The sequence below is a fragment of the Balearica regulorum genome, chromosome 11 (genome assembly GCF_011004875.1).
Source record: "Balearica regulorum gibbericeps isolate bBalReg1 chromosome 11, bBalReg1.pri, whole genome shotgun sequence".
Classification (NCBI taxonomy): domain Eukaryota; kingdom Metazoa; phylum Chordata; class Aves; order Gruiformes; family Gruidae; genus Balearica; species Balearica regulorum.
In genome coordinates this window covers 24092397-24116460 of record NC_046194.1, presented here as the reverse complement: position 1 = coordinate 24116460, position 24064 = coordinate 24092397, and the positions used below count along the sequence as shown (strand labels likewise).

Here is a 24064-nt window from a genome sequence, read left to right as displayed (position 1 = left end):
CTCCAGGTTCTGATTAAAGCGTGGGGACTGCCTCACATCCCCACCCAGGAGCGTGGGAAACGTACTTGCTCTCTGGGCACTAAGGAGCGAGCACGCAGGACGCTAAACACGGGCAATCTGGGCCAGGAAGGGGAGTGGGAACCCAGGCCAACATTAATTTGGGAAGTGCAAGGAATTTGTGAAAGACTCCCCATCCCCACCCACGGCCCCAGGGCATGTTGCAACAGGGCTGGCCCAGGTTTCCTTCCACCACCCGAATGACGGCACGGCAGCCTGATACCAACCGTACAGACCCACGGCTCATCTCAGGGCAACAGCCGGGGACCGACCCCTCTCTCCCAATGGGCACTGCGGCTCAGGGGGGCTCTGCGCCCCATCCTCTGGCAGCTCTGCTCTGGAGCAGGGAGGTCTGCAGAGCCTTGTCCCACAACACCCATCCTCCCTGCCATCACGAGATGCTCTGCAGCACACTTCCTAACAGCTCTGCAGCCCGGGTTTCTAACGCTGAGGTGTTCTGCCTGCTGTTCGCCAGATGATGCGTGCAAACATCCAGCTCACCCAGCCTTGGCTCCGTGGGCTGGGGGCTGCTTGTCCCCTGCCCCGCTCAGCCCCCAGTCTGGCAGTCCGTGTCCTGGAGCCGGGAACAGGCAGAGGGCAGAGGTGGTAAAAGCCTGTGAATATTTACGAGGAGGGAAAACCCCCAGTCTGGGCTAGCAGGGGCTGCTGCTCCAGGCCAGAGTTGGCTGAACCATATGGCCTGAATCCTCCTTGTCGCTGACAACAGGATGCCTTCCAAAACCATCTGTGCAGGGGGGTAATTTAAACAAAGCATGCTGCTTGCCAGGGCCACGCTTCATTCATAAACCTGCCTGTCCGTAAGCACGGCCCCGCATAACTCAGAGAGGCAGCGGGTACTTTGCTCCTCCGGGAGCGATGCAGTCCCGGAGCGTGACGGCAGCACTGGGCAGCCTGTAAGGGCACGACTGCGTGCTGCTTTCTGCTGCGAGGGTCAGGGCCAGGTCTGGCACACACTCGCTGCCAGGCTCCGGTCCTTTCGGCTAGCAGCGCAGGGGAGCGTGTCCGGCAGAGCGGTGCTCTGTGCCGCAGGCAGCCTGGCCCGACACGTCCCCTGGCCCCCAAGGTCATCAGCGTCTCCAGTGGTGGTGACCCACCAGCCTCAGGGGGACCTGCTGTCCCCTCGCAGCCAGCGCATCCTAGGAGAGGGATCTGCTAACTGGGGAGAACAGGTCGCGGAGGCAGCGAGCAGCCCCACGCTCACGTGCCTCTGGAACCGTCACCCAGCTGTCCCCCCCAAACTCTCTTCACCGCCACGGAGGGCTGGTCCTTGTCCTATCGCCTGTGTGGGAGGGAAAGGGCTCAAGAAAGCAAGTTTTTTTTGGGCTCAGTGTCCCTCAGAGCTGTGCACCGGTGGAAAGCACGGGAGAGCCGCAGGCCCAGGGAATTTCCCTCGGTCCCAGCCCCTCCGGGGATGCTGGGGGGGCCACCGCGTTGGTGGAGCCATGCAACCGTGCAGCCAAAGGCTTTGCTGACCAGCGCACTGCCAAACCCGCAACTGGCGTAACCGCAGCAGGATGAGCTCAGATGTCCACCCCTCAGGGGCACCATTACGTTAATCCGAAGTGAAAAGGTCGAGAGCTCGGTGCATTTGGCTTTTCCTGCTTTGATGGCTCAGTTTTTCACCCTGTCCTCTCCTGGCCTTATGGGAACCTTATTAAGAACTTATTTCTGGACACTGGCTGTGGGACCCGGCAGGGTCGTGCTCCCACCGCAGAGAGCATGCGATACGAAGCACATCCCTGTCCTGCATTGCCCAGGCAGTGCTGCTCAAGGGAAAAACTTCACTTGAGGTAGAAATGTTGTTTCCCCTCTCCTGTAGAAAGGAGAAGCCCCTGAGCCCTGCGCCTGGGAACTGTTTCAGAGGAACCCGATTTCCATCGCTGAGAGTGGGAACATGCCATCTCTTCCATGCTCCCCCTGCCCAGGTCACGCAGCAAGAGCTCGGCCATCTGTGATCACCCTGAGCAGGTCCAGTTCCACGTACAGGTCTAGTGCAGAGCCCACAAAAGGCAGCTGAGAGTCTTTGGCACCGAAGGGGCTTTAGCTCAGGGCCTGACTCCCCTCCCCTGACTTCATCCCCTCGCTGCTCCCCGCGTGCCCTTTCCCTCCAGCTAGCCGCCCCACGAGCTCCTGTGCAACAGGGACCGTCTCTTTAGTGACTTCAGTGATTTTTGTGTGCCCGGACCTCTCTCGAGCTCTTCCTCCTCCATCGCGTTTGCGACACGGCCTGTGGTCCCAGGCAGGGAAGTGCCAGCTGCCAGATGTCTGCCTGCGACATTAATCACAGCAGGAATGGCAGGTAATCTGCAAGAGAGACAAAGGGGTTTTATAGCCTGGTTAGCCAGTTTCACGCAGAAGTGTTGAAAGCCTCTTCTAAACCACAGCTTTCAACGATTATGATGCCCATATATTTAGATTTCCAGCACCTGGTGGATGAGGGAGCTGACAAGCTGCCTTGGATCCGTCATTCGCGTCGTGCTAATGCTATTCCGGACGGCAGCGCTGCTCTTGGGGGGCTTTCCACGCTACCTGCCATTAGCAGAGCATGGTGGGGGACCGGGGGCTCGCTGGGCTTCAGCCCAGGACTCCAGGAGCGGCGCTGAACAGGGACGGCTTTCCTCCTCTGCAGAACCTTCTGGGAAACATTTCTCTCCCCCAAAGCAGGGTGAAAAGTTTTGTAACCTCACCATTGGTGGTTGTGCAGGAAGAACTCCTCCTGAACCACTTACACTTTATCTGTCTGACAAACTCTGTGTTGATTTGGAGCCATTTAAAACTTTTCACCATTTTTTTCTCCCAAAATGAGGGAGAGGGGGAGGACCATGGGAGCAGCCTTTACAGCACCATGGGGTGACCAGCAGTTTTCACACCAGCAGGTCTTCTCCAGGGAGGGAGAGGTGAAGGGAATATAAAAATGAACCCAGCTGCATACAGAGGATGTAGGAGAGCAATACGTAATAAGGCAGAGGCTCAGGAAACAGTGCCCTGAAATGTAAGTGAATTTTGCAGCGCGCTGGCTTCTGGGCATGGAAACGAGTGAGCAGCGTCCCGTGCAGACACATGCCAGCCCCGCTCCTCGCTCAGAGCTCTGCTGGGGGGTGAGACCACTGCCAAGCCTCTGCTTTAACACCGGCTCCCAGAATGAGGAGCAGATGCCGGTGTCTCCCTTTCGTTCTTGCCCAACTCCCTTCTCCTCCTTCCCCCAGGCCTGGCTCTGCTGCCACAGGCTGAGCTTGGCTTGGTGCTGCCTCTGATCGGCTCAAGAGGAAAGCCCCGATCTCTGCGGGGACGGCCCCCCAGGCACCAGCCCTGTGGTCCATTGGAGAGAGACGGGGCCAGGCTCCAAGTGTGCGACAGCAGTGGGGACAGACCCCCCAGATGCCTCCCCTCCTCACCGCGCACCCAAATAAGGACTTTTCTAAAAACAGCCCAACGAGGCAGAGCTGCTCCGAAACCTCCGAGCAAGCTTCATCCGAGTACCAGCAGCACCAAGCCCAGTTGTGTCTGGTGAGGGACATACTGGCGCAGGGTGAAGGGAACCGCGATGCAGAAGGGAACCGTGATGCAGAAGGGAACCGTGATGCAGAAGGGAACCGTGATGCAGAAGAAGGTATCCAGGCGTGTTACTGAAAGGCACGTTGTGTCTGGGCACAAGCATGACCCACCTCCTCCATCACTCTGGTGACAGTGGCAGTGGACCTGTTGCCGTCTTGCCCCGAAGCCTCCGAGGACAGCCCAGGACAGCGTGCCGGGGAGCAGAAAGGGCTGGCTGCTCCCTGAGGGCTGCTTAGCCAGCAGCCACCCCAGTGCAGGCACACAGTCCTTGGCCACTTGGAAACTCCCTTTTCCAGAGCAAGGTCCCTCGGCAGCCCCGGATGAGGCAAGGTGATGAATCAGATCCCAGGTCTATCTAAGAGCAGCAGGAGATGGAGCCAGATGCAGAAGTCAAGACACAGCTAACAACGTGGGTCCAAAGCCCATCTAGGAGCTACAACACACATCCCAGAGGCCCGTTCAGAAGTCAGTATAGGTCCAAGGTCCATCTAGGAAACTGAGCCCGAGACAGAGCTGACCACTGGTAAATGGACAGCGTGGCTCTGGCAAGGACGGAAGGCCCATGGGCAGAAGGTATGACTGGAGGCTTCCGCCTGGCACCGTAGCAGGCAGTAATGCTCCGTAGAGGACAGTGATTGCTTGATCCACATAGCGTGGGCTGCTTCCTTCAGTAGTCTGTGTTTCTTCTGACCTGCACTGGACCTATGGAGAGACTGTCTGCAGTGGAGAGGGGAGCTGGGACAGGCGATGAGCTCTGTCCTGCCTTGGGCACTGCCACCACCAGCCAGGCTCTGTCCTGACCAAAACCACTGCAGGTCCTGTGGGACGCTTCTGGGACACAACCCTAAGCAGTCTTTAGGAGAGGGGCGGGAAGAAGTCTTGCCTGTTTAAGAGACGATGATGTTTCAGGTATGGTTTTACTACCCCAGAGAAGCTGGGGCTGTTGGGAACGCTCCATCTTCATTGCACAGCGCAGTGCTAGACCAGGGCGAGCATCAATTCTGCACGACCGCAGTGGAGCTGTTTGTCTTGGGGTTTGATTCACGGCTGCTGGCTGCGGTGCAGGTGGTTTAACGACGCTCCATCCAGGAGGCTCTCCATCCAGCCGACAGCAAATACTTCTCCGCACGCAGTGCGGCACGACAGCCGCTCACTCTTTCTCTCCTGCTTTGGGAGGAAGAGTCCTGCAAACAGCGCAGGCGGTTTGGTCCCAGGAGTCCTGAACAGGGCTGCCCCTGCTCGAGAGGAGAAAGGCTCCAAAGCAAAAGCACCACAGTGCTCTGAGACTGTCACCGGAGCAGGATGGGGCTTCCCCGGGCGCTGGGAACGGGTCTGTGCTGGGCTGGGACTGCTCCTCTGCCAGGAGGGATGCCAGCAGACAGGCATGCCGGCAGCTCAGGAGATGTGGAAAAAGCCTCTTTATGGCTTTTTTCCCCCCCAGATCCATGCTAGTCCTGTGGCTGCAGCACATCCTGCCTTGTTAGCCTGCTGCCTGGGCTCCCAGGACCATTGCACGCATCCTGCATGGAGCAAGTGCCCGGCTGCGCTGGTGAGCTCAGCAGCCTGCTCTGCAGAGCTGGGGGGTATTTGCCTCCACGTGCCCTTCGCTGCCACGCCAGCAGGGCCCGGGTGATGCGAGTATCACCTCCTTTTGCCTCTCACAGCAGGGCCTCATCCAGCGCTCTGAGCGCAGCGTAAGCACGTATCCCTGAACTGACTGCAGGGAACAAACACACCAAATGGGAACTAATGAAAATTTATGTCTGGTTCAGCTAATCCTCATGCCAACGTGCTTTTTGCAGATGGCAGGGCCAGTCGCTCCAAATCCCGAAAGCCCTGTTCACTCCCATACCTCGTACGATGGCAAGCATTGAGAAATATTCTGTACAGTACGCATAGTTCTGTGCAGAGCCTCCTGAAGATGCACGCGAGCAGTGTGGTGTGCTTACCTAGCAAACGTGCCGAGCGATGTCGTGATAGATCGCAGTTACCTTGTGATGTGCTGTGTGCTCGCTGGCAGCAGACGCTGCAAATTTCTCGCGAACTTCTGCAAGATCTGAGTTGGGAACGCAAGAGCCCCATGCAAGGGGGCTGCAGCTTGAGACGGCCATGCCAGAGGTGCAAAGCACAAACCTTTCACATCTGAGGGAAAGATAATTTTGGGACAAAAAATTGTCCCCACTGGAAATGTTCAGGGAGCAGCACATCGAAAAGAGAAGTAAACAAGGGCTGGAGTTAATGCTTGTAAGGGATCATTTGGGAATCCGAGCAAAGAGAGTACGAGCTAACGTGAGTCGTAAAGGAGAAATATCTCCAGCCATTAACAGGGGGCTGGGGAAATGCTGCTGCCTCACACTTTCATCCCCATGGATGGGGAGTTTTACAACCTACGTAAACATTATTATCGTTGTTTTACAGCAGGGGAATTGAAGTGTTTGCAAGAGACGTGATTTGCTAAAAGTCACCAAGTAGCATCCAAACCTCCTGCCACCAGATAAGCGAGTTGTCTGCTGAGAGCACCCTGCCGTGATCAGCCCCCCCCCCCCCCCCCGCGGCATCGGCATTGTTTGCACGGGTGTCCCACGCAGTTTTGAGCAGGATCAGCATGTCCAGCTCCAGTGTGCTTTAACCAACGGCGAGGGCCAGCCTTGTGGCTAAAGCACGTGTGTGGGGGATGTGGCATGCCTGCGTCCTGGCCCCACTTCTGCCCCAGGCTCCTCATGCTCCTCTTTTCTGCTGGGACGTGGGGCAGGGGGAATGCAACCGCTTCCCTGCACGGGGCAGAGCAGCAGGACAGAAAAGCATTGAGATGGTACCAGAGCGAGTCACTCGGCTCACTTTGTGTAGGATTTTGCATATGATGAAAAATACCAGGAATATATTCTACTTTCTCGCATCTGCAGCCAGAGAAACTGAAATACTCAGGGTGGGAACCTCTCACACTGGTTTCTTCATGCGCTCATCTACTCCTGAGCCGCTGTAATGGTAAGGGTGAATTGCACACTGGGTTTCTCTAGTGCCAACAGACCTGTCTGCTCCAAGGACGTGCTCCTCTCCGGGCAGGAAAGCCTGTATCTTTATACAGCTTGGAGTACGGTACTCACTACAGAGTGAGCTGGAGGAAAGCAGCACAGTTACCCCCGATAACCCTCCAAGGGGACACTTTCTTTAAGAAGAAGACAGATTCATTATTTGAACTTTTTCCACAGAGACAAAAGTTACACAGAAGGGACCTTTCTTCAGCGGGGGATATAACCCTGATAATACCTGCCATGTTGCTCCCCTTTTCCAAATGACAGAACCCAACTGCGAGTGTTCAGCGTGCTGGAGGATGCTCCGTCCCTCCCGGCGCTGCACTGTTCGCTCCAAATCTGTGCTCAGCAGCACGCTTGGGTTACAGCCACCTCCGGGCCTGCTGTGTAGGAGCCACCCCGGCACTGGCCACCGTCTGTGCTCCTCCCGAGGCCACGCAGCCCCCTAAGAAACAGGGCTCCAGCAGTACATCGGCATTTCTGAGAGCTTTAACTGAGCCCTGGGAGGGAGGGAAGGTACAGCACAGCTTTACAAAGTGATGCCCGCTGCCAAGAGAACCAAGAAGGATTATTATTTAATCTCTCCCATACTTGCGAACCTAAAAGAGTTTGCATGAGGGCAAGAAATAAAACTAAATATTCATTTAATTACAGGAAGGCCGGTTAACCCAAGGCGCGCACACAACACGACGGGATGGCAGTCCGTGGAGGAAAAGCACAGAGGCAGCGACCATGTTAGCAGGGGTCAGATCAGTTCCCAAGCTCCAGGGTTTTTTGCTGACTGGAGGTCAGGTGGCAATTTCTTCCAGAAAAAAGGAACTGGAAAGCGGTTCACTCCGTGTCCACCGCTTTGGGGTCACTCAGGAGCCTGCCGCACTGGCCTGGGACGACACGGGTGTGGGAGAATTCAGCGGGAGTCAGGAGCCTCAAATTGGTTATTTTAGAAATCAAAACCGGCGTGCACCAACCCTGCTTGTCTGGGCTTCGGGGGACCTGCATGTCCCCCATCTCTCGGATCCGCCGGGATGCAGCCGGTGACTGTCCCATCGCACCGGGTGCTCGGTCCCTCTTGCAGCCCGAGCAGCGCTCCTGCCTGCTGCGCCTGAGCAAAGCTCCGACGTGTCCCTTCCGAGACAGGGAATCGTGCTCTCCCCGGCACGTTGCAAACTTCACAGTAGAAACAAAACCTTCCTGCCTTTGAGCTGGTGCTCCACAGTCCATCCCAAGCCACGGACCACCAATCCAACAGACCCCAGACCCAGAAGTGGCCTGAGAGCGCTGGCCCGAGAGAATAACAGCACCCTGGGTGTTTTTCCCACAGTTTGGCCAGCAGCCGCCTCGAACAGAAGAAGGGCTGGTTGCTCCCTGGAGAGATGAGGCCAAATGGGCCCCACGGCCAGCTGGCCCTGGGGCCGGCTCACGGATGGATCCGTGGGTTTCGCAGGGAAAGTGGTGGTGCGCAGCCTTCGCACGGAGGAGCAGAGGTGGCTTTGAGGATTGTTAGCTCTCCGTGCATCACAGGGATTTAGCAAAGTTTTACTCCCAGTATTGCATCTTTTTTTTCTTAAAACCCAGTCTGGGCAGAAAGCATGAAAAGCACTCGGCATTTCTCTGCGTGCAGGCACCTGATCGCCCAGGATTAGTGCTGGCTGGGCTGTTCTGGGGACACGGACTGTGCGCCAGAGATGCAGACAAAAAGCTCCTCAAATAAACTTTTCAAACTGAAAATCCCGTGATTTGCAGAGCCAGAACGGTAATGGTAATTTCTTTAAGGATGCGTACCCGGTTTGGAGAGGGCAGACTCCCCCGAGTCCATGGTACAAAGGATTTCTGAGAGTGTTTCACTCCAGGCATTCGTGTCTAATGAATTCACCCACCGTGCACACCCCCAGGACACCAGCTTTCCCCCCATCTGGATCTGTTTTTTCTTCTTCCCTGCAATGATTCTTCCTCTAATTAGGAAACCATAAATATGATTCTAAAAAAATTAGGTTAGGCTCTATGTGTAATGCAGGGAGGAATTTGTACAGACAGACAAGCTTTAAAGCTGAGGAGCGGGAAGGGGATCTTTGCAGTAATTTCAACCCAGGAAGGTTTCAGCTCTTTCCAAAACAGAAGAGAGAAAAATAGAGAGACGGGGAAAGAATAAACGACACGTGTCTTTTAAAGCTGCTAATGGAAGATTCCCCGAGGCGGCCAATCAAGCTGGCAATCCTTCTGTTTCATTTCTTGACAAGTTCCTATCTTTGACTGAGTTGTCAGCCCAGACATCTCCGTTTTTCGGCACTGGAGGGCTGACAGCCACCGGCGGGAGGGGACAGCGGGACGCAGCCTGGATTCCACGAGACCCAGCGCAGCCCAAGCTCAGAGACCACACAAACCTCCTAGCTTCCACCCTCTCTTCTCCCCAGCCGTTCGCTGAGACGGGTAAACACTTTCTTTTTTAATGGCCTTGACTCTGACTTACATAATTGTTTGTGGTTAGCGATGGATTGGACCAGACTGAGATTTGGCTACCGTACCGGTCGGTGTAAAGCAGCTGTGATCCTGTTTTCAGTGTGCGATGTTTAAGCTGGTGAGGTCTTTGCCATCCTGGCATGAATGAGTTAGAGTCGAAGCAGCAGCTCACATCTTCCCCTTCCAATGGTTCTTCAGGCACAGCCAGCATGGGGGATGCGCGATGAGCAGTGACAGCTCTCCAAATTGCGAGTGGGCTTATTTTATGCCCCTTTCACGTTCCCTTGGAGGACTACATTGGCCTAAAAATGTGTTTTGATCAAAAGACAGCTGAAAACTTTTCTGCAAAACTTGCAGAAAATCAGTCTAGAGCTTTTTGCATCTTGGCACACCGGTACGGGGACGGACCCGACAGTCTCACGTTGCATCCGTGAGTCCCAGCAGAACAGCGTACGGCGCACTGAAAACAGGCGTGCAGGTCCAAAGGCGCTCGGTGTGCAAATGAGCAAATTCATTAGCGCTCAAGGTCCATCGCTTAATAGCCTGCGTGATCGCGTTGCCCTCTAGTGTCTGGTCGTACGGCAGGAGGTTCGCGTCGCTCCTGGCACACTCTGCTCCGGGACGGTTTGTTTAAGCGCTGGAAGTAAGGAGTAGAGACTTGTGGCTGCTCATTTTGGGCATTGAAGATGCATGTGTGCGTGTGCGTGGGTGCTGTCCCCCGCAGCCTGTTGGTTCATGTCTAAAACCAGAAATCTGGATGAAAAGCTGAAAGCGAAATGCCCCAGCCCCATGAAATATGTCCAGAAGAGTGGTTGAGTGTTGCCCCTGGCAAGGTGGCAGCCACTTGGAAATGGGGATGCTCAATAAAAAATGGCAGATGTATTAAAAAAAAAAAAAAAGACTGGTTGAAGTTTGTTTGCCACACCAAGTCTGCCCTGTCCCCTTGTGAAGCCAGGGACCCCACGCTGGATGGCTGATGGTCCTTCCCTGCAGAAAGGCGCAGACCCCCTCTGCCTCGCTGGGCACAGAGGTGGCCCCTGGTCGGGAGCTGCCCCGTGGCTAAGGCTAAGGCTAAGGCTAAGGCTAAGGCTAAGGCTAAGGCTCTCCTAAGGGAGAGGATCTCCCTGTGAGCCCTTCCACACTCTGTCATGGAGGAGCGCCCCGGGACACCCACTGCTGCAGGGAGTGCTTCCAGCAGGCGCCGGCACGCCGGGCGGCAAGTGCCCACTGCCGATGGCTGCCTGGGCTGGGCTCCACCGCGGGAGATGCCTGCTGTCTGCCAGGAACCCAAGGGCTGCACATAATTGGCATGGAAAGAGCAGATGATTATTAATGACTGTGGCTCATATTTCACCCTAGAGAAGCCCAAAGCCTCTCATGGGTGGGGTGTTCCAGCGCCCTTGCTGTCGGTCTAGCTTTGCTCACTTTTAAGTTGGCAATAAAACTCCCACAGACGGTACTGGGACAGAGCTGGGCCAGCTGTGCTGCTCTGGATGCACAGGCTCCTCTCCTGCACAGGGAGATGCACAGGGCTTTTGTGGCTGCTGGGAGGCAGGACGACCTGGCCAGGGAGCCAGCATCCCTGTCTCCCAGCAGAAGAGAACCAGGACAAGTCTCTCCCATGTAGCTTCCTGCTCGGGCACCATGGGGGAAGGATACCACCTTCCCACCTATTTCTGGGCGCAGGTAATTACAATAAGCTCTTGCCATCAGTTCTTCTTCACTGTGTTTTTGAAAAGTACCCAATAAAATAGGCACCTTCTCCCGCACACAGAGTCAGTGTGTTAGTGACACACAGAGACGATGTGATCACAAGAGTGATCACGCTTATCCAACTTCATCCAGGAGCTGTGGGAAGTGGGTCTTCTCTTCTGGTCTCCGCTTTCGAGTGGCTAAGCTGATTGCTCTGAGCTGTTGAGCACGCGGGTTCCCGTTGCCTGCAGCTGGTCTTGCAGCATCGCTCCCAGTTCCTGCACGTGCTGGGTCTCCTTTGGGGATTTCGCTTCCTCCCTGGCGTGCAGAGCGGATGGCACTGCTCACCTCCACGGTAAGGAGGGGGGTCCCATGCGGCTCCAACATGCAATGTCCTGCCCAGGGCTGCCTCCACCGGTACCGACCGTCAGCGAGCCAGCGCCCAGGGGACACGAAGTGGCAGCAGGGGTCCTGCCGCGGGCACCGGCCAGGGAGCGGGGAGGCTGAGGTTGAATTGCTGTATGCGTGTGATCTCCTAAAAGCCCTGTTAGTTCTTGGGGCCTCAGTTTTCCCCGTGTGAGCTGGAGAGCCTGCTCCCGCTACGCCCCTGCTGCGTGGTGTCACCGCAGCAAAATGTGCTCCTCGTGGCAATCCCGGTGTCCAAACGGAGCCGTAAAGGAGAACCGTTCCTCTTGCAACTGTTTCCAAAGGATCTGCTCCCTGTGTCCTGGACAGTACCAGCATTGTGCCATCCCTCTCCCCCTAAAAATGGGGAGCATCGCCTGCACGCCCTGATGGCACAAACACTGCCAGCATCTCTGCAGCCTCGGGGCCAGGAGCCACAGGGCTGGTCGCAGAGATGGGAAACAGAAACAGGCTGAAGGTGGTGTTGCACAGGGTCAGCTGCCGCTTCACAGGAGAAAAGCTTTCGCCAAGTGCTTTCACACTGTCATTTACACGCTGGATCTGGCCACTGAAAAGCAAAATGCCCTGGAAAAGGCACCAGCTGGAGAAAGGAGAGTTGTCACATTGATGCACAGGGACTCCGTGGCGGCGCAGCCATGGAAAGCACAGAACAAAGTCCTTGCACCTGCATTGCTATAGCTGGCGCTGGGCAAAACGTGAGCAAAGGTGTCTATAAAGGCTTATCCACATTTATGCCCAAATTCACCTTGTCTGCCTCTGCTTTCCCAGTAACGCACTGTTGACAACACGGCAGAGTTTAAGGATGCATTGCAGGCTTTCGCGGGAAAACACACTTTAAAATCCTAATTGTGAGCCTTGTACTCATCTGACCTACTCAACACCACATGATCCATGCAGCAAATCATCTGGATACTGAGTAATTACAGCCTAGTGCTAATAAATGAGCAACAAACTCATAATTATCTGCAGAAGTTATTTGATGAATGATTTTTAAAAAACCACCATGAATCTAGCTAAATTTGGAAGAACTCAAAAGCTGTCTGCAGCCAGGGGAATGAGTCAGTGGGAAAGATGAGCTCTGGCCCTTTCATCACGACATGACAGCAGTGTGAAGTTATTGCTGACTTCCATGCTGTGGATTTTTTTTGCCCCCCATCAGGCCTCCAGAAAGTCTCAGTTCCTGGTTCCTGCAGAGCAGTGCCAGCCGCTGCATCCCGGGTGTGAACGCTGACAGCAGATGCCCAGAGGAAACTTTGCTTTCCATTGTAGGAAGATATAAAAAAAAAAAAAAAATCCGGGCTATGTTTCTGCTCCTCTTTAGATTCCCAGATTGACTGGGCATCGTTTAGGCTTCGGACAGAGACATCTTTGGGGCTGACTTGCTGGGGCAATGGTGCTTGGGCCCCACTTTAGACGTCCTTACAGTGGTGCCGCTCGTGTCGGTGATTGCCTGAGACGTGGAAACACTAGTGCTAACCCTTCTGGTGTGGCCGAGAGTGCCATCGCCATGCCTTTTGCCTTTAATGCGTGAGGGGAGAGAGCTTCTGCTCCGAACGCGGGGAGAGCAAGACCCTGCGAAGATAAAGCCCGCGGACGGGCTGGCCTTGGATGGTCTCGCACGCGGGTGATTCAGGCGGCAGCGATGCGATCCAGTTGGAGCAGGCTCGGCGCGCGCAGCTGCCCAATTACGCGGTAAGGGGCTGGCAGTGAGCCGTGCCGCTGCGGCGCACCTCCGCCCTCCAGCCCACCTTCCCCGCTCCTCCTCGGGGCAGGGCCAGGAGAGCTGCCTCTGTCCCAAGAAAGGGCTTGGCATCGCCCGATGCCACCCTGAGACAGCAGGAGCACAGGGTAGGAACCGAACAGGGGCTGATCGCGGGGCAGGGAGTAACCGGGGCTGCGGAGCGCTTCTCCGTGTGCGCCCGCGCGTCCCCGCTGCAGCACCGCTGCCTGCAGAGCGGGGTTGCTGGTGATGCGAATCCCACCAGGGACCTGGAGGGAGGTGGTGGAGGATGACTTCAGCCAGTCCTTCTCTGCGCACCGCGACATATGCGCACCTTGCAGAAGGAAGAGGCCTGAGGGTTCCTTTACCCCATCCCTGCTGTCCTCAGCACGGGGCTGGGGGCCCTGCTCGGCCACGGCTCCTCCAGAAGTGACCCCTCTGCTCTGCCCCCGCCACGGTCCCACGCCTCTGCGCTCACGGCTGGGGATGAAAGCCGCGGATGAAGCACATCTGCTCCTCAGCTCAGCTCCGGCTCCTTTCATCTCGGTGCCGCTCTGTCCTTCCGTCTCCCAGCCCGAGTCTGTGCTTAGGCTCAGCATGCACTCAGCCCCTCAGGACCCCTCTGGATTGCGCTGCTGCTCCCATCAGGACAGGCAGGACCCGGGAGCATGTGGCAGTGCTCTGCAAAGGCTACAGGCAGCCCCAGAGCTCCCTTGCCTGCTGCAGCCCACCAAGCAGCACCCTGAGGACCCAGGCAGGTCCCAACCTCCTCCCTCCCTGCAGAACGCCCTGGGAAGGTGCTGGGCTCTGCCCGCTGCCAGGCCCACCCAGCACTGACTCCCTACAGCAGGATGCTGCCTGGGGAAACAGCATCCTGCACCGTGAGCAAGCTCTCCCTTCCTCCTCAGTTAGTGGAAATTTTTCTGTGTAAACCTTTGCGGGTGGATGTAAAGCTGAAAAAAACCTACCCAAGCTACTGCATCATCTGCAAGGGCTGCATCCAGGTACTTCCACGGCAGCTGCCTGCTGTGGGAAGCTGTTATGCAGTGCAGTTAGGGAGCATCCTTCCCAGTAAGAAAATAAAAATAAAAATGAAAATGAAGATTTTGGGTTTTTTCCCTTACTTCATTAAGCCATGTGCTCCCCAAATGGTAACTCTTGGCTGGCTGATGGTATTTAGAAGTGCTCTTTCATTGACAAAGTGAAAAAAAGTATCTGGACCAGAAGGGTTCTCTAAAGGTCCTTGTAGACCATGATTTGTGATTGTTTATTCTCAGCAGCGAAGCAGAATCCATTAAAATGGATGTGCCTGTTAAGGAGCACATTTCCCTTCTCCCTGTGAGGTGCAATTACAATAATAAGCTGCACTAGAGTGAGACCAACTTTTCAAGCAGCAGGTCTTGTGAGCAGCAAAGCACCTCCGCAAACCGCAGGATATGACCGGCATGAGAGCGCGCCTACGGAAACGGTTTCACCAAATCGGCGCCAGCATCCTCCTCCCTCCATCGTCCTGCGGTAGCAGCGCTCAGGTCCGGGCAGGCAGGACTCTGCGGGCAGCGTCACCGGCACCGTCCGTCCGTCCTCCCCATCGTGCACGCTCGGCGATGCCACACTGGACCGTGGCTGGAAGAGCTGAAGGCTGCCAGCGCCGGCCTCGCTCTGCCACCCAGAAGAGCTGCGGCCACCAAGAGCACCGCAGCGGTGCTGCCTCTGCCTGCCGACACTCACAGTGCTGCCTGGATTCGGGTCATTTTTCTCTTTAAAAACTTACACCCATGTTCTCTTTGCGTTCATTTGTGAGCTGCTGGGAAGGCTAGCAACTTGCCTGACTTAGTAAGCAGAAGGCGAGGTATGAAAATACTCCCATGGCTCCAGGAACCGGAGCTTTGAAAAAAAATAAATGTGTGAGACAGTCCCCTGCTCTGCAGGAATTTGTCACTGGCTGGAGACTAAGATCTTTGGAGAGCTGCACATTGGTTTAGTCTAGCAGGAGCCTCTCAGGAAAACAAGGAGATAAACCACCTCAATATTAATACTTCAGAGCTCTTAGATGTGAAGTTTTTACCTTTTATCTCCTTCCAAGTTAAAAATATTTTTGTTTTGCCATGTCAGCTGAATGGACCATAACCCTTCGCAGGGTCTGAGGACGGCTGGGATGACCGGGGCGCTCCATCGCACACACCAGCTCTGCTTTGGGTCCCATTTAACTGGGACAGGAGACCGATCTGGCTTTCAAATCTCCAATGATGGAGATTCCACCACATCTCTCAGTAAATTGTTTGAATAGCTAATCACCCTCATAATGAGTGGCGTGCGTCGTATTTCTCATCTGAATTTCTGGGTGAAACTTCCAGCTCTTGTCTCCTGTTAGACCTGTATTAGATGAAAGAATCTTTTCCCATCCCGTGGCAGCTCCCCACACAGGTTTCCGTGGGCTGGACTGAAGTCACCCATAACCATTGCTTCAGCGAGCGGCTGAGATTTTGGATCTCATGACTGCTGTTAACCCTCTCTGCGTAGTTTCAGCTCTTGTCCAGGGTGCTCCTCTCCTTTACCAGCCCCTCTTTGGAGGCCGGGCAGCAGCAGAAGGTCCGCCACCAGAACACCAGCGCCAGAGCAAGGTCCCGGTGCCGCCCCCAGTTCCTCTCCCGGTGCCCAGGGTGCCAGTAGCCCTTTCAGCCTGGCATGACGCGAGAGCGCAGGTTCAGCCCGCCGGTACCAAACTCGCCTGTGGTATTCATGTGTCCTCCGAGGTCTGTGCAAAAGTGTGTGCTAAAGCGGCTTCCTAAAATGTTTGTGGGATGAGCAGTTCTTATGGCACACGATCCAGAGGAGGATGCACACAGTCTTACAGCGTCAGAGGGACCCAGGAGGGATTTCCGCAGCATAGGCGTCCTCCATGCTCGCTGCTCCTCCTGCTATACCACCCCTCCTCCTCCAAAACCCCCACCTCTGGTCCTAGCAGCCCAACCACAAAAGCCAATGGAGAAACTGTGGCTATGGGAGGTGCATTGCGTCTGGCAACTGGGTGAAAAGCCAAAACTCAGTAATAAGGCGTGAATTATCAAAGCTATCTAGCTACGAGGTAAATGCTATGAGAACAGGTATGGAACAAAAGCAAGCCACCAGTGACTAGTGCCTTCCTCAGCTCCTCCAAAACTCTTGCATTCAATTAACCCAAACTTGCTATTTAAAAACGAGCTTTTAAACCCACCCATTCCACGCAGGGCAGAGCGGTGGATGACTGCGCACTGTCGCGCTGGCATCGGTGCTTGCTACAACATCTGTTGAAGGAGGGGGATTAGCGAGTCAATAAATGTGTATACCCGTGCAGAGCTTCACAGCCCTCCTCCAGACTTTAATTTCCCATTAAGATTGAGCATTAATTGCAGAAGTCAGCACATAGCTGCTCCATTCGCCACGCAGCGCAAAGGGAGGAGCGGTGCTCCCAGTTGGACCTGCTGGGTAAGGGTGCCTGTCAGACAGGGCGTTCCTGTCCTAACGCGGGGGGTCTCGCAGCTCGCTGGGGAAGAGCCCGGAGCCCTGGAAGGCTGCACTCACACCTGGGACGGGGACACGGAGGGGGGTGACACCCTGTAATAAGGTGGCAGCAATTGTCACTGGGAGGGAGGGTCTCCTCCTGCCAGGCTCTGTCGGCTCGGGTCAGGTTTTCATTTTCCTGTCGTGACCCGGTCCCAAGTGCAAGGGGAGCACACAAAGATGCTGAGCGAGGGGGGAGGAGTTCATCGCGGGATGGTTCCACTACTCCACCAGTACCAAATCATTCTGGGACTGCAAGAGTTTGCAGACAGGTCCTCCAGCACCATTTAGTGAAACTGCATATATTAACTCTCTGGTTAAACATTCCCTCTGGAGCAACACCTGCTTCTCCTGTGCTCTTGCTTTGCTCTTCCTTCACTTCTTTCCAGCCTCATTTTTCTCCCTGTTACAGTTTTGTGCAGGCACAGCCACCCCACAGCCATCAGCGGAGGGACCATCCCCTCTCCAGGCTCTCACCCGCTGTGGGGTGAGCACAGTCCCAGCTGCATCCATCATTTTCCTTGCCACCTTAGACTGCAGACTCTGCTATTGCGCTTCTATTTCTTTCAGCATCACTGCCTCTTCCATTTGCCTCTTGCTGAATAGCAGCATATCACATTATTTTTGAGATGAGCTTTTCTCGCTCTGATTTGCATTTTGTTATTTTCTGCCGTGTGTCTGCCCAAATCTCATCTGACTAGCTTGCTGCGGTGGGATCGGAGTGCCAGTTTCGCTGTCTCTGGGCTCTTTAAAAGCTGCTGGCCTCTCTCCCTGCTGGAGAAGGACCAACCTCCCATTTCAAGTCTGTGTCCAGGTTTCGGCCACATGAGATGCACGCTGTGTCTTTTCCTCGGACTCGCTGCCTCCCGGGGAGGCCTGCCTCTTCACAGCGCCTTCCCGCTCCCCCAGATAAACATCTGAGCTTCACCCGCCAGACTCCGCTCATCCCCACGCCTGCACCCCGGCAGGGGCCCTGCCTGCCTCGTACAACCTCTTGGGAAGGGGCCAGCCCGCGGCAATGCCCCGCACTGATGTCTGAGTCCACGTTGCCTTTTGCAACAGCCCCTAATTTCACATCCTAACTTAGTAAACGACCTCAGCGTGCCTTTTGCTCCCTCCTCTACCTCAGTAACAGACAGAGCTGTTTAGGAAAGTGCTTTATTTTCTGCTGGTGGGCAGCAGGCTCTGGACAGCCCTGCACACGCAGATATGGGCAGCTGCAACGAGGATCCTCAGCCCCAGATGCTCCAACTCCCTGCCTAATAGTTGCTTGCTCCTGCCTAAAGGTGTTACTCTGAACTCCAAGAGGAGATCTGCTGTGATTGATTGGTGTCTCCTTAAATTCCCTCAAGCTTAGCATTCATTTCCTCTGCTCACCTTAGAGCTGATTAGGTGTGAACGAGGAGCAGAAATCACTTGCTGAGTGCTCCAGACAGACCCAGGCGGACCCTCCAGGAGGATTTAAACCCGTGTTGGAGCCTAGGCCAGGGGATGAGAAACAAGCTGGGGAGGCACTTTGCTTTTTGGAAGGGTGGGAGTTGGTCAAGGTCCTTGGAGGGCAGATGATGGATGTTGAGAAAAATTTAAGTTTTGAGTGTGTGAGTCTATTGCTTTCATTCTGGTTACAAGCCTGACCTAAGTCTTACTAAATGCACCTTTGTTTAGTTCCTAAGTTAGCCTAATGCTAGGTTGAAAAGGCTAGCAGTGGGTATGTGTTTCTTTTAGCCTCACATATCAACAAGTAAGAGAGAGATGCAAGTTACCTTTAAAGGGTTGCTCCCAGCGTGTGTGACCAGCGAAGTGGGAAGCGTGGGAATGTTCCCGGCAGCGTGGTGGGGTCAGGTAGGTCTGGGGCTGGCTGGAGGTGGGAGGCTGTTCTGGCTGCTACAAGCCAGTTTCTCTTTGGCAAGGCTGAAGCATCCTGGAAGGCAGCATCACGTGCTACAGGAGCCCCGTGATGGAGCCTGAGCTGTGCCCGGCGCAGAGCTGGGGAGCGCAGTGCGGAGCGTAACCTTGCTTTCCCTTTGTGCCTGCGTCGGGGCTTGCGTGTGGCTGAGGGGGCTTCTTCATGCGGCTTTGGATGTGTGTCAGAGGAAAGAGAAGCCTCACTAGAAATCCTTAGAAATCCCTGTGCCTTGAGAGACAACATTCCCCTTCTGTGCTCTGTAAAGCAGCTCCAACAGCCTGAAAACAAGGTCATGGGGAAATGTTTCAGGAGTAGTGACCTGCTCCTTACGGTACAGCCCTTTACTAAGTGTAGTGTTGTGTTCTGCAGTGTTTGACCTCGGGAGTAACTCTTATACTTTCCTCTTGGTTTACTTCTTACTGAATTGATTGGTTTGGGAATCAAAACAGTCTCCCTGGGTGCAAGGCTGGGTGGGTTGGGGCACCTTTCCTATCCGGGTGCCTGGTACAGATTCAGCTCAGGCTGCCAATGCTAGCATTGCACGTGGGATGGTTCAGCAAGGTCCAAAGTGGGTGGGAGACTTTCTCTCTCTTTGTGCACTGGAAGAGGTTTACTAAGGACTGGTTGGAGGGGGGTGGTTAATAAGTTAAAGCGGCTGTGACCCGGGAGGCTCTAGCCCCGTCCCAGCTTGCTGGAGAACCTTGCTCAAGGTTGAGTGAGACTCATCTGTTTGCTGGGCTGAGGACCACTCATCTCCTGTTGTAGCTAGTTACTGGCCCTCCATTGCCACTGCAGCTGGTGGGCACTGTTGTACCTTTGTAGGATGCTGATGGAGTGAGTGAACAGCTTCTGCCCCCAGCTATGAGTCCTTACGGCCGGTTTGTATGTCAGCGAGAGGGCCGTACTCACCTCCAGCTCACTCTACCTGCTTCCTTGGTGCCAATGTTAGATCGGGGGTTGTGTTACCACCGTCTTTAAAAGCACCTTCTCAGGGCTGTGAGACCAGCTCGTACATACCGGGAAGTGGAGCTTTCCACCTCACATGAATTCCCCTCGTGCATACAAATGGCGAGGTACTCTTTAACTACGGGATTCTTGGCAGGTTTTTTCCTCAGGACCCTGTACCCTTTCGTCAGGGTTTTCATGCAATAATTCTATCTTCGCTCTCCAAAATGCGGCTCTGGCCGGGTTTTTCTTGAGCTCCGGTGCAAAGCTGTGCTGAATGCAAAATTATGGATATCTTCCTGTGTGCTTCCCCTGGAGCTTATAACTTACCCATGTGCTCCACAAGCTTAACAAATGAATATCTGAAAGCTGGGACCCGTGGCCCAGAGATACGAGGGAAAAGCAGAGACAGCATGTGTTCCCTCTGCCTGACCTTTTCCTACCCCCAAAGCGCCTGGCAGGACAGGACTCTGTGCATAGACCTGCTGATGGCCCTGGTCACGCTGTGCTCACCAGGCTTCGTACCGACATGGGGACTCAGAGAATGAGCAATATAGGGGCAGCCGCTTCCGAGCAGGAGCTCTGCGGTGGTTGCACTGATAAACCCCCAGCTCTCCAGCGTGGCACTGAACTGTCTGTACTCTATCACGCTGGGTTTTCCCCCGTGCAGCCACCAGGCATTTTTTCATTTCACCAAAAAGCAAGAGAGGTCCCTGCAGAGCACGGCCCCATTCACTGACCCACCTGGCCCCCTCCCTCGGCAGCATCCATCCTCTGCAACGAGCGATGAGGGAGCCCTGCAGAGTTAGAAAAGCTAATGAAAGGTGGTTGCGATGCACAGGCAGAAGGGGCCGAGCAGAGACTGCCCTTTTGGGTGCCTAACCTCATAGTTTGAGGGCTCCTTAGTGTTTTTCCTGTGCCACTTCCTAGGCTTAAAAACCAGCGTGAAGAGGGAAAATCAAATTGTCATGTGAAGCCATTCTGTGCCCCATGTGGATAATCAGCACATGCATCCTGCGGATGCACAGCACCCGTGCCTCCGGCTGCGGCAGCAGGGGCTCTTCCAGCCCTGGCTGTGGCTGTTACCTCTCTTTGCCCACCCCCCAGCAGAGCCAGAGGGGGTGGTTGGGTTTGATGGTCAGGCTGGGAGCTCCTGGGCACCGTGGTGTCCGTAAGCTGGAAGGGAAAATAGTGGGCACTGGTGCTGCTTTTTCTCCTCTGCTCTCCTGCAAACTTGCTTTAGTGGAAAGTCTGTGAAGCTGAACCTATTTAGTGAACTGAGGAGTAGTTTCATCTCGGAGTCACTGTGGGGGAAGCAGTTATTGTACAGCAGGACTCTTTGGGTTAGGGAGGGCTTGGTGAAACAAGAAATACAGCCAAGCAGAGAACTCATGCTTTATTTTGGAGGTGTTTTGGCTCTGTGCAGTGACCCCGGCAAGGCAGGGGAGACCCGGCTGGGGTGCGTTGTGCAATGCACCCGCCCGGCCCAGTCTGGGAATGGGGACGGACTGGGGTTCATCATGGCAAGGGGAGGGTTTGGAGACACCCACCTGCCCAGGAGCTTCAAGAACAAGGAGCAGCTCTTGCAGGTGGTGTTGTGGGAGTTTCCTTCTTCCCTCCAGCTCCCAGTTTCATGTCTTGCCTCTCCTGTGCTAGCTCCCGGGTAATGAGTGTCTTATCTCAGCGCCTTGTTCCATCCCACTGCTGCTCCCCAGAAGTACAGAAGCAAAGTTGGGGACTGCTCCTGTTCTCTTGCTGTGGGGATGGTCGGGGCTCTCCACTGCAGTGCCTCACCTTCCTCCTGGAGGCCTCCTCTTCCTCGGGAGGGGAGAGAGAAGGGCTCTCCCTAGAGAGGCTTCCTCGCTGGCGAGGGTTGGATTTGCTAATGGTTGTGCTTGCCTTGAGCAAAACCGCTTTACCTGCAACTAACTGGGATGGCTGAACTCTGGCGTAAGGGCAATGCAAACAGGCCGCTGAAATACGGAGATGTTCAGAAGATGGCTTGAACCCAGTCTAGGTAATCCTTGCCTATCAAACCCTGACTCCTTACCCAGGTGAGAATTTCCCTTCCAGGGTCCCAGGGGAGGCAGAAGGATGGGATCGCTCACAAACAAGGTGGTACAAAATCCTGCCCTTTGACCCTCTGTAAAGAGCTGGGCTGGACTGAGAAAGCCTTGAGAGCTGGGGTGTGCGCAGAGGAGAGACGCGCCGTGCACTTGTGAGAACAGTTCTTCCTCTTTGGCCATCAGCCCTGCAACCCTGCGGGGGTGGCTCAGCCCTGCTGCTGGTGCTTCTGCAGGGGGGCGTTGAACAACGAAGCCTTAACGAAGAGCGCGACCCCGCGACTGATTCCTTGCGAGATGCGAAGAAGCATTGGGCAAGCGGATGCTAAGCCAGAAGAGCTTGTTTTGGGGCAGGCGAGGCCTCTGGCTTACTCATCGTGGGAGAGAGCTGGAGTTTGGATCAGGCTCTGAAATTCCAGGCCTCAACATGAGGTGGTGCAAAGCATCCACTTCCCATCCACGAACCCGGAGCCGCCGCTCCCTGTGCGGCAGCAAGGAGGAAGAACTGAATGCCTTTGGGGAAGAACTGGAGATGAAGGAGGTGCTAATGAAAGCTAGAAGAATGAAGTCATCAAAACATGAAAAGAAAACGAGAAGAGATTCTTCTCGGGGAATTCATCTATCCCTGCTCATCTCTACAGCTGCCCGCCTGCTCTTCTGAAGAAGCAGGAAGAGGGATTCAGAAGTTAAAAGGATTTTCTACTGTAAGAACAAGTTTTTGAGGGGGAATCCTGCTTTATAACCTTGTGTTGTTTATTCAATAGGCATCCCAGGCACGCAGCACAACTCGAGTGTCTCCATTCCCCGTTTGTGAAATGCGGATGCTAACGCATACCGGCCTCGGACAGGGTAATCACGATTCCCCGAGTCCCAGCAACATGCTCGCAGCCGCGTGTTACAAAAATCAAGGCAGCCCCTGTTCAAAATGCACAAGTCCTCCTGGAAGGGCTGTTGAGCACTTGCCACTCCAAAATGACTTCGTGGGCAGATGGAGATGATCTCCCCACCCCTGATGAATGTGACTCACTCTGGAGTGGTTAGCACATTAGCATAAAGAGCTCTACCCTCCTGCTGCCCTGCTTGCTCAATTAAAGTGCCATTTGAACCTGATCCCTTCTGTGTTTTGAACACATGCACATACACAACACCACTGTAATTGTAAATGTTTGCCCAAGGTCACCTCTGACACCTCCAGCTTTTAATGCAGAGGCCCAGCTAATCTCAGCGCTCATCAAGCTGCGAGCAGGGCTGTCATCTGCTGCTGATCTCTTAGGAAGACTGTTTGGGGGACTTGAGGGAAAAAAAAAAAAAAAACTTCTGTCACTGAGCTGTGGTTTGGTGGGTCCCGGCCCACCTGGACCCCAGCATTGGGTCTGCTCTACAGCTGGAGCCACAGCTGCGCACACCCGCCACTGCTCCTCGGCTTGCGAGCGAGAGCACCAGCAGCAGCCGATTCCTGGAGGGCAGGGGAAGGCACGGAGGCTGATCTCCATCGCGTCACCCCAGCAGCTACTCCAGCCCCATCCGTGCTCCCCAGCCCCGCCAGCTCGCTCACCCTCCATGGTGAGGCTGTCACCGGAGCTGGGAGCTGATGTGAGATATCGTCATGCTACTTGGCTGGCCACCGCTGCACGATGCCTGCTGTCTGGGCTTTATTTCTCCCTGGTGTGCTGAGGGAGGAAGCCTGAGCATCTCTGAGCTCGGGCCCGAGCCGAGCTGCCAGCCTCCTGCAGGACCTGCTCCCCGGCAGCCCCGGTCACTGCGCAGAGCCCGGCGCAGCCCGGCTCTTACTCACGGAGTCCTCGGTAACGGCGCTTTGCTGTGATCTCCAGCCATCTGCTAGTTGTTAGTGGCCTCATTTCTCCTGCAGCCAGATGTGCCTTGGCTCGGGGCTGCACATCTGTGCTGTTACCATCGCTGCTTCACCCCAGCCACCAGCGCGGGGTGCACTGAGCAGCCCAAATCCGACCCTGGCTACCTGCTGCGGCCTGCTAGCAGCACTGAACTCGGAAAAGTGGCTTTAATTTCCTGCTTGTCTCACCGAAGGAGGATCGGGCCCTGCCAGGCTCTGCTCTGGCTGGTTGTTCTCTTCTCACTCGGTCTGCACAGATGCAAACAACGAGGACCGGTCCCAGGACGGCTATGAGTTACGTGACTTGGCCACAGCCGTGCAGGCTGTGTTTTTGCTGCCAGAAAAGCGGAGATAGGATTTAATGCAGAATAAGTGGCGCATATTAACTATCCCGCTGTCAGATGCTCCTAGGGAAAAGGATTTATAATTCCTCCGTGCGGTGAACTAGGTGAGAACAAGGCTGGCTGTGGTTGTGGTGTTGACCTCCACTGCTCGGCAGAGTACAGCTGTCTTGTTCTGCTGGAAAGTCACAGCGTGACAGCTACCATGTGCTCAGCGTCTGACTGTAGAAATACAGCACGTCTGTGTGCGCGTGTGTGTGCAGTGAGGACGGTATCGCAGCGCGTTAAGGGCAGAAAACGAAACGGCTGCAGGTCTCTGCACACCAAAAACCCTCCTCCGGCATCTGCAAAAATCTCTTCCTATCTCACCTTAAGGAGCACCAGGAGCCTGGATGTATTTTTCCTCATGTTTATTTTAAAGAGACGGCTCATTTAACACTCCGGGCAGTCTTCAAAT

At 55.0% G+C, this 24064-nt stretch overlaps 1 protein-coding gene across 1 annotated transcript in view; it reads right to left on the bottom strand.

Annotated features, from left to right (window-relative positions):
• Positions 1 to 24064, bottom strand: part of TSC22D3 (TSC22 domain family member 3) — a 430696-nt gene that overhangs the window by 63339 nt on the left and 343293 nt on the right. The window lies entirely within an intron of this gene.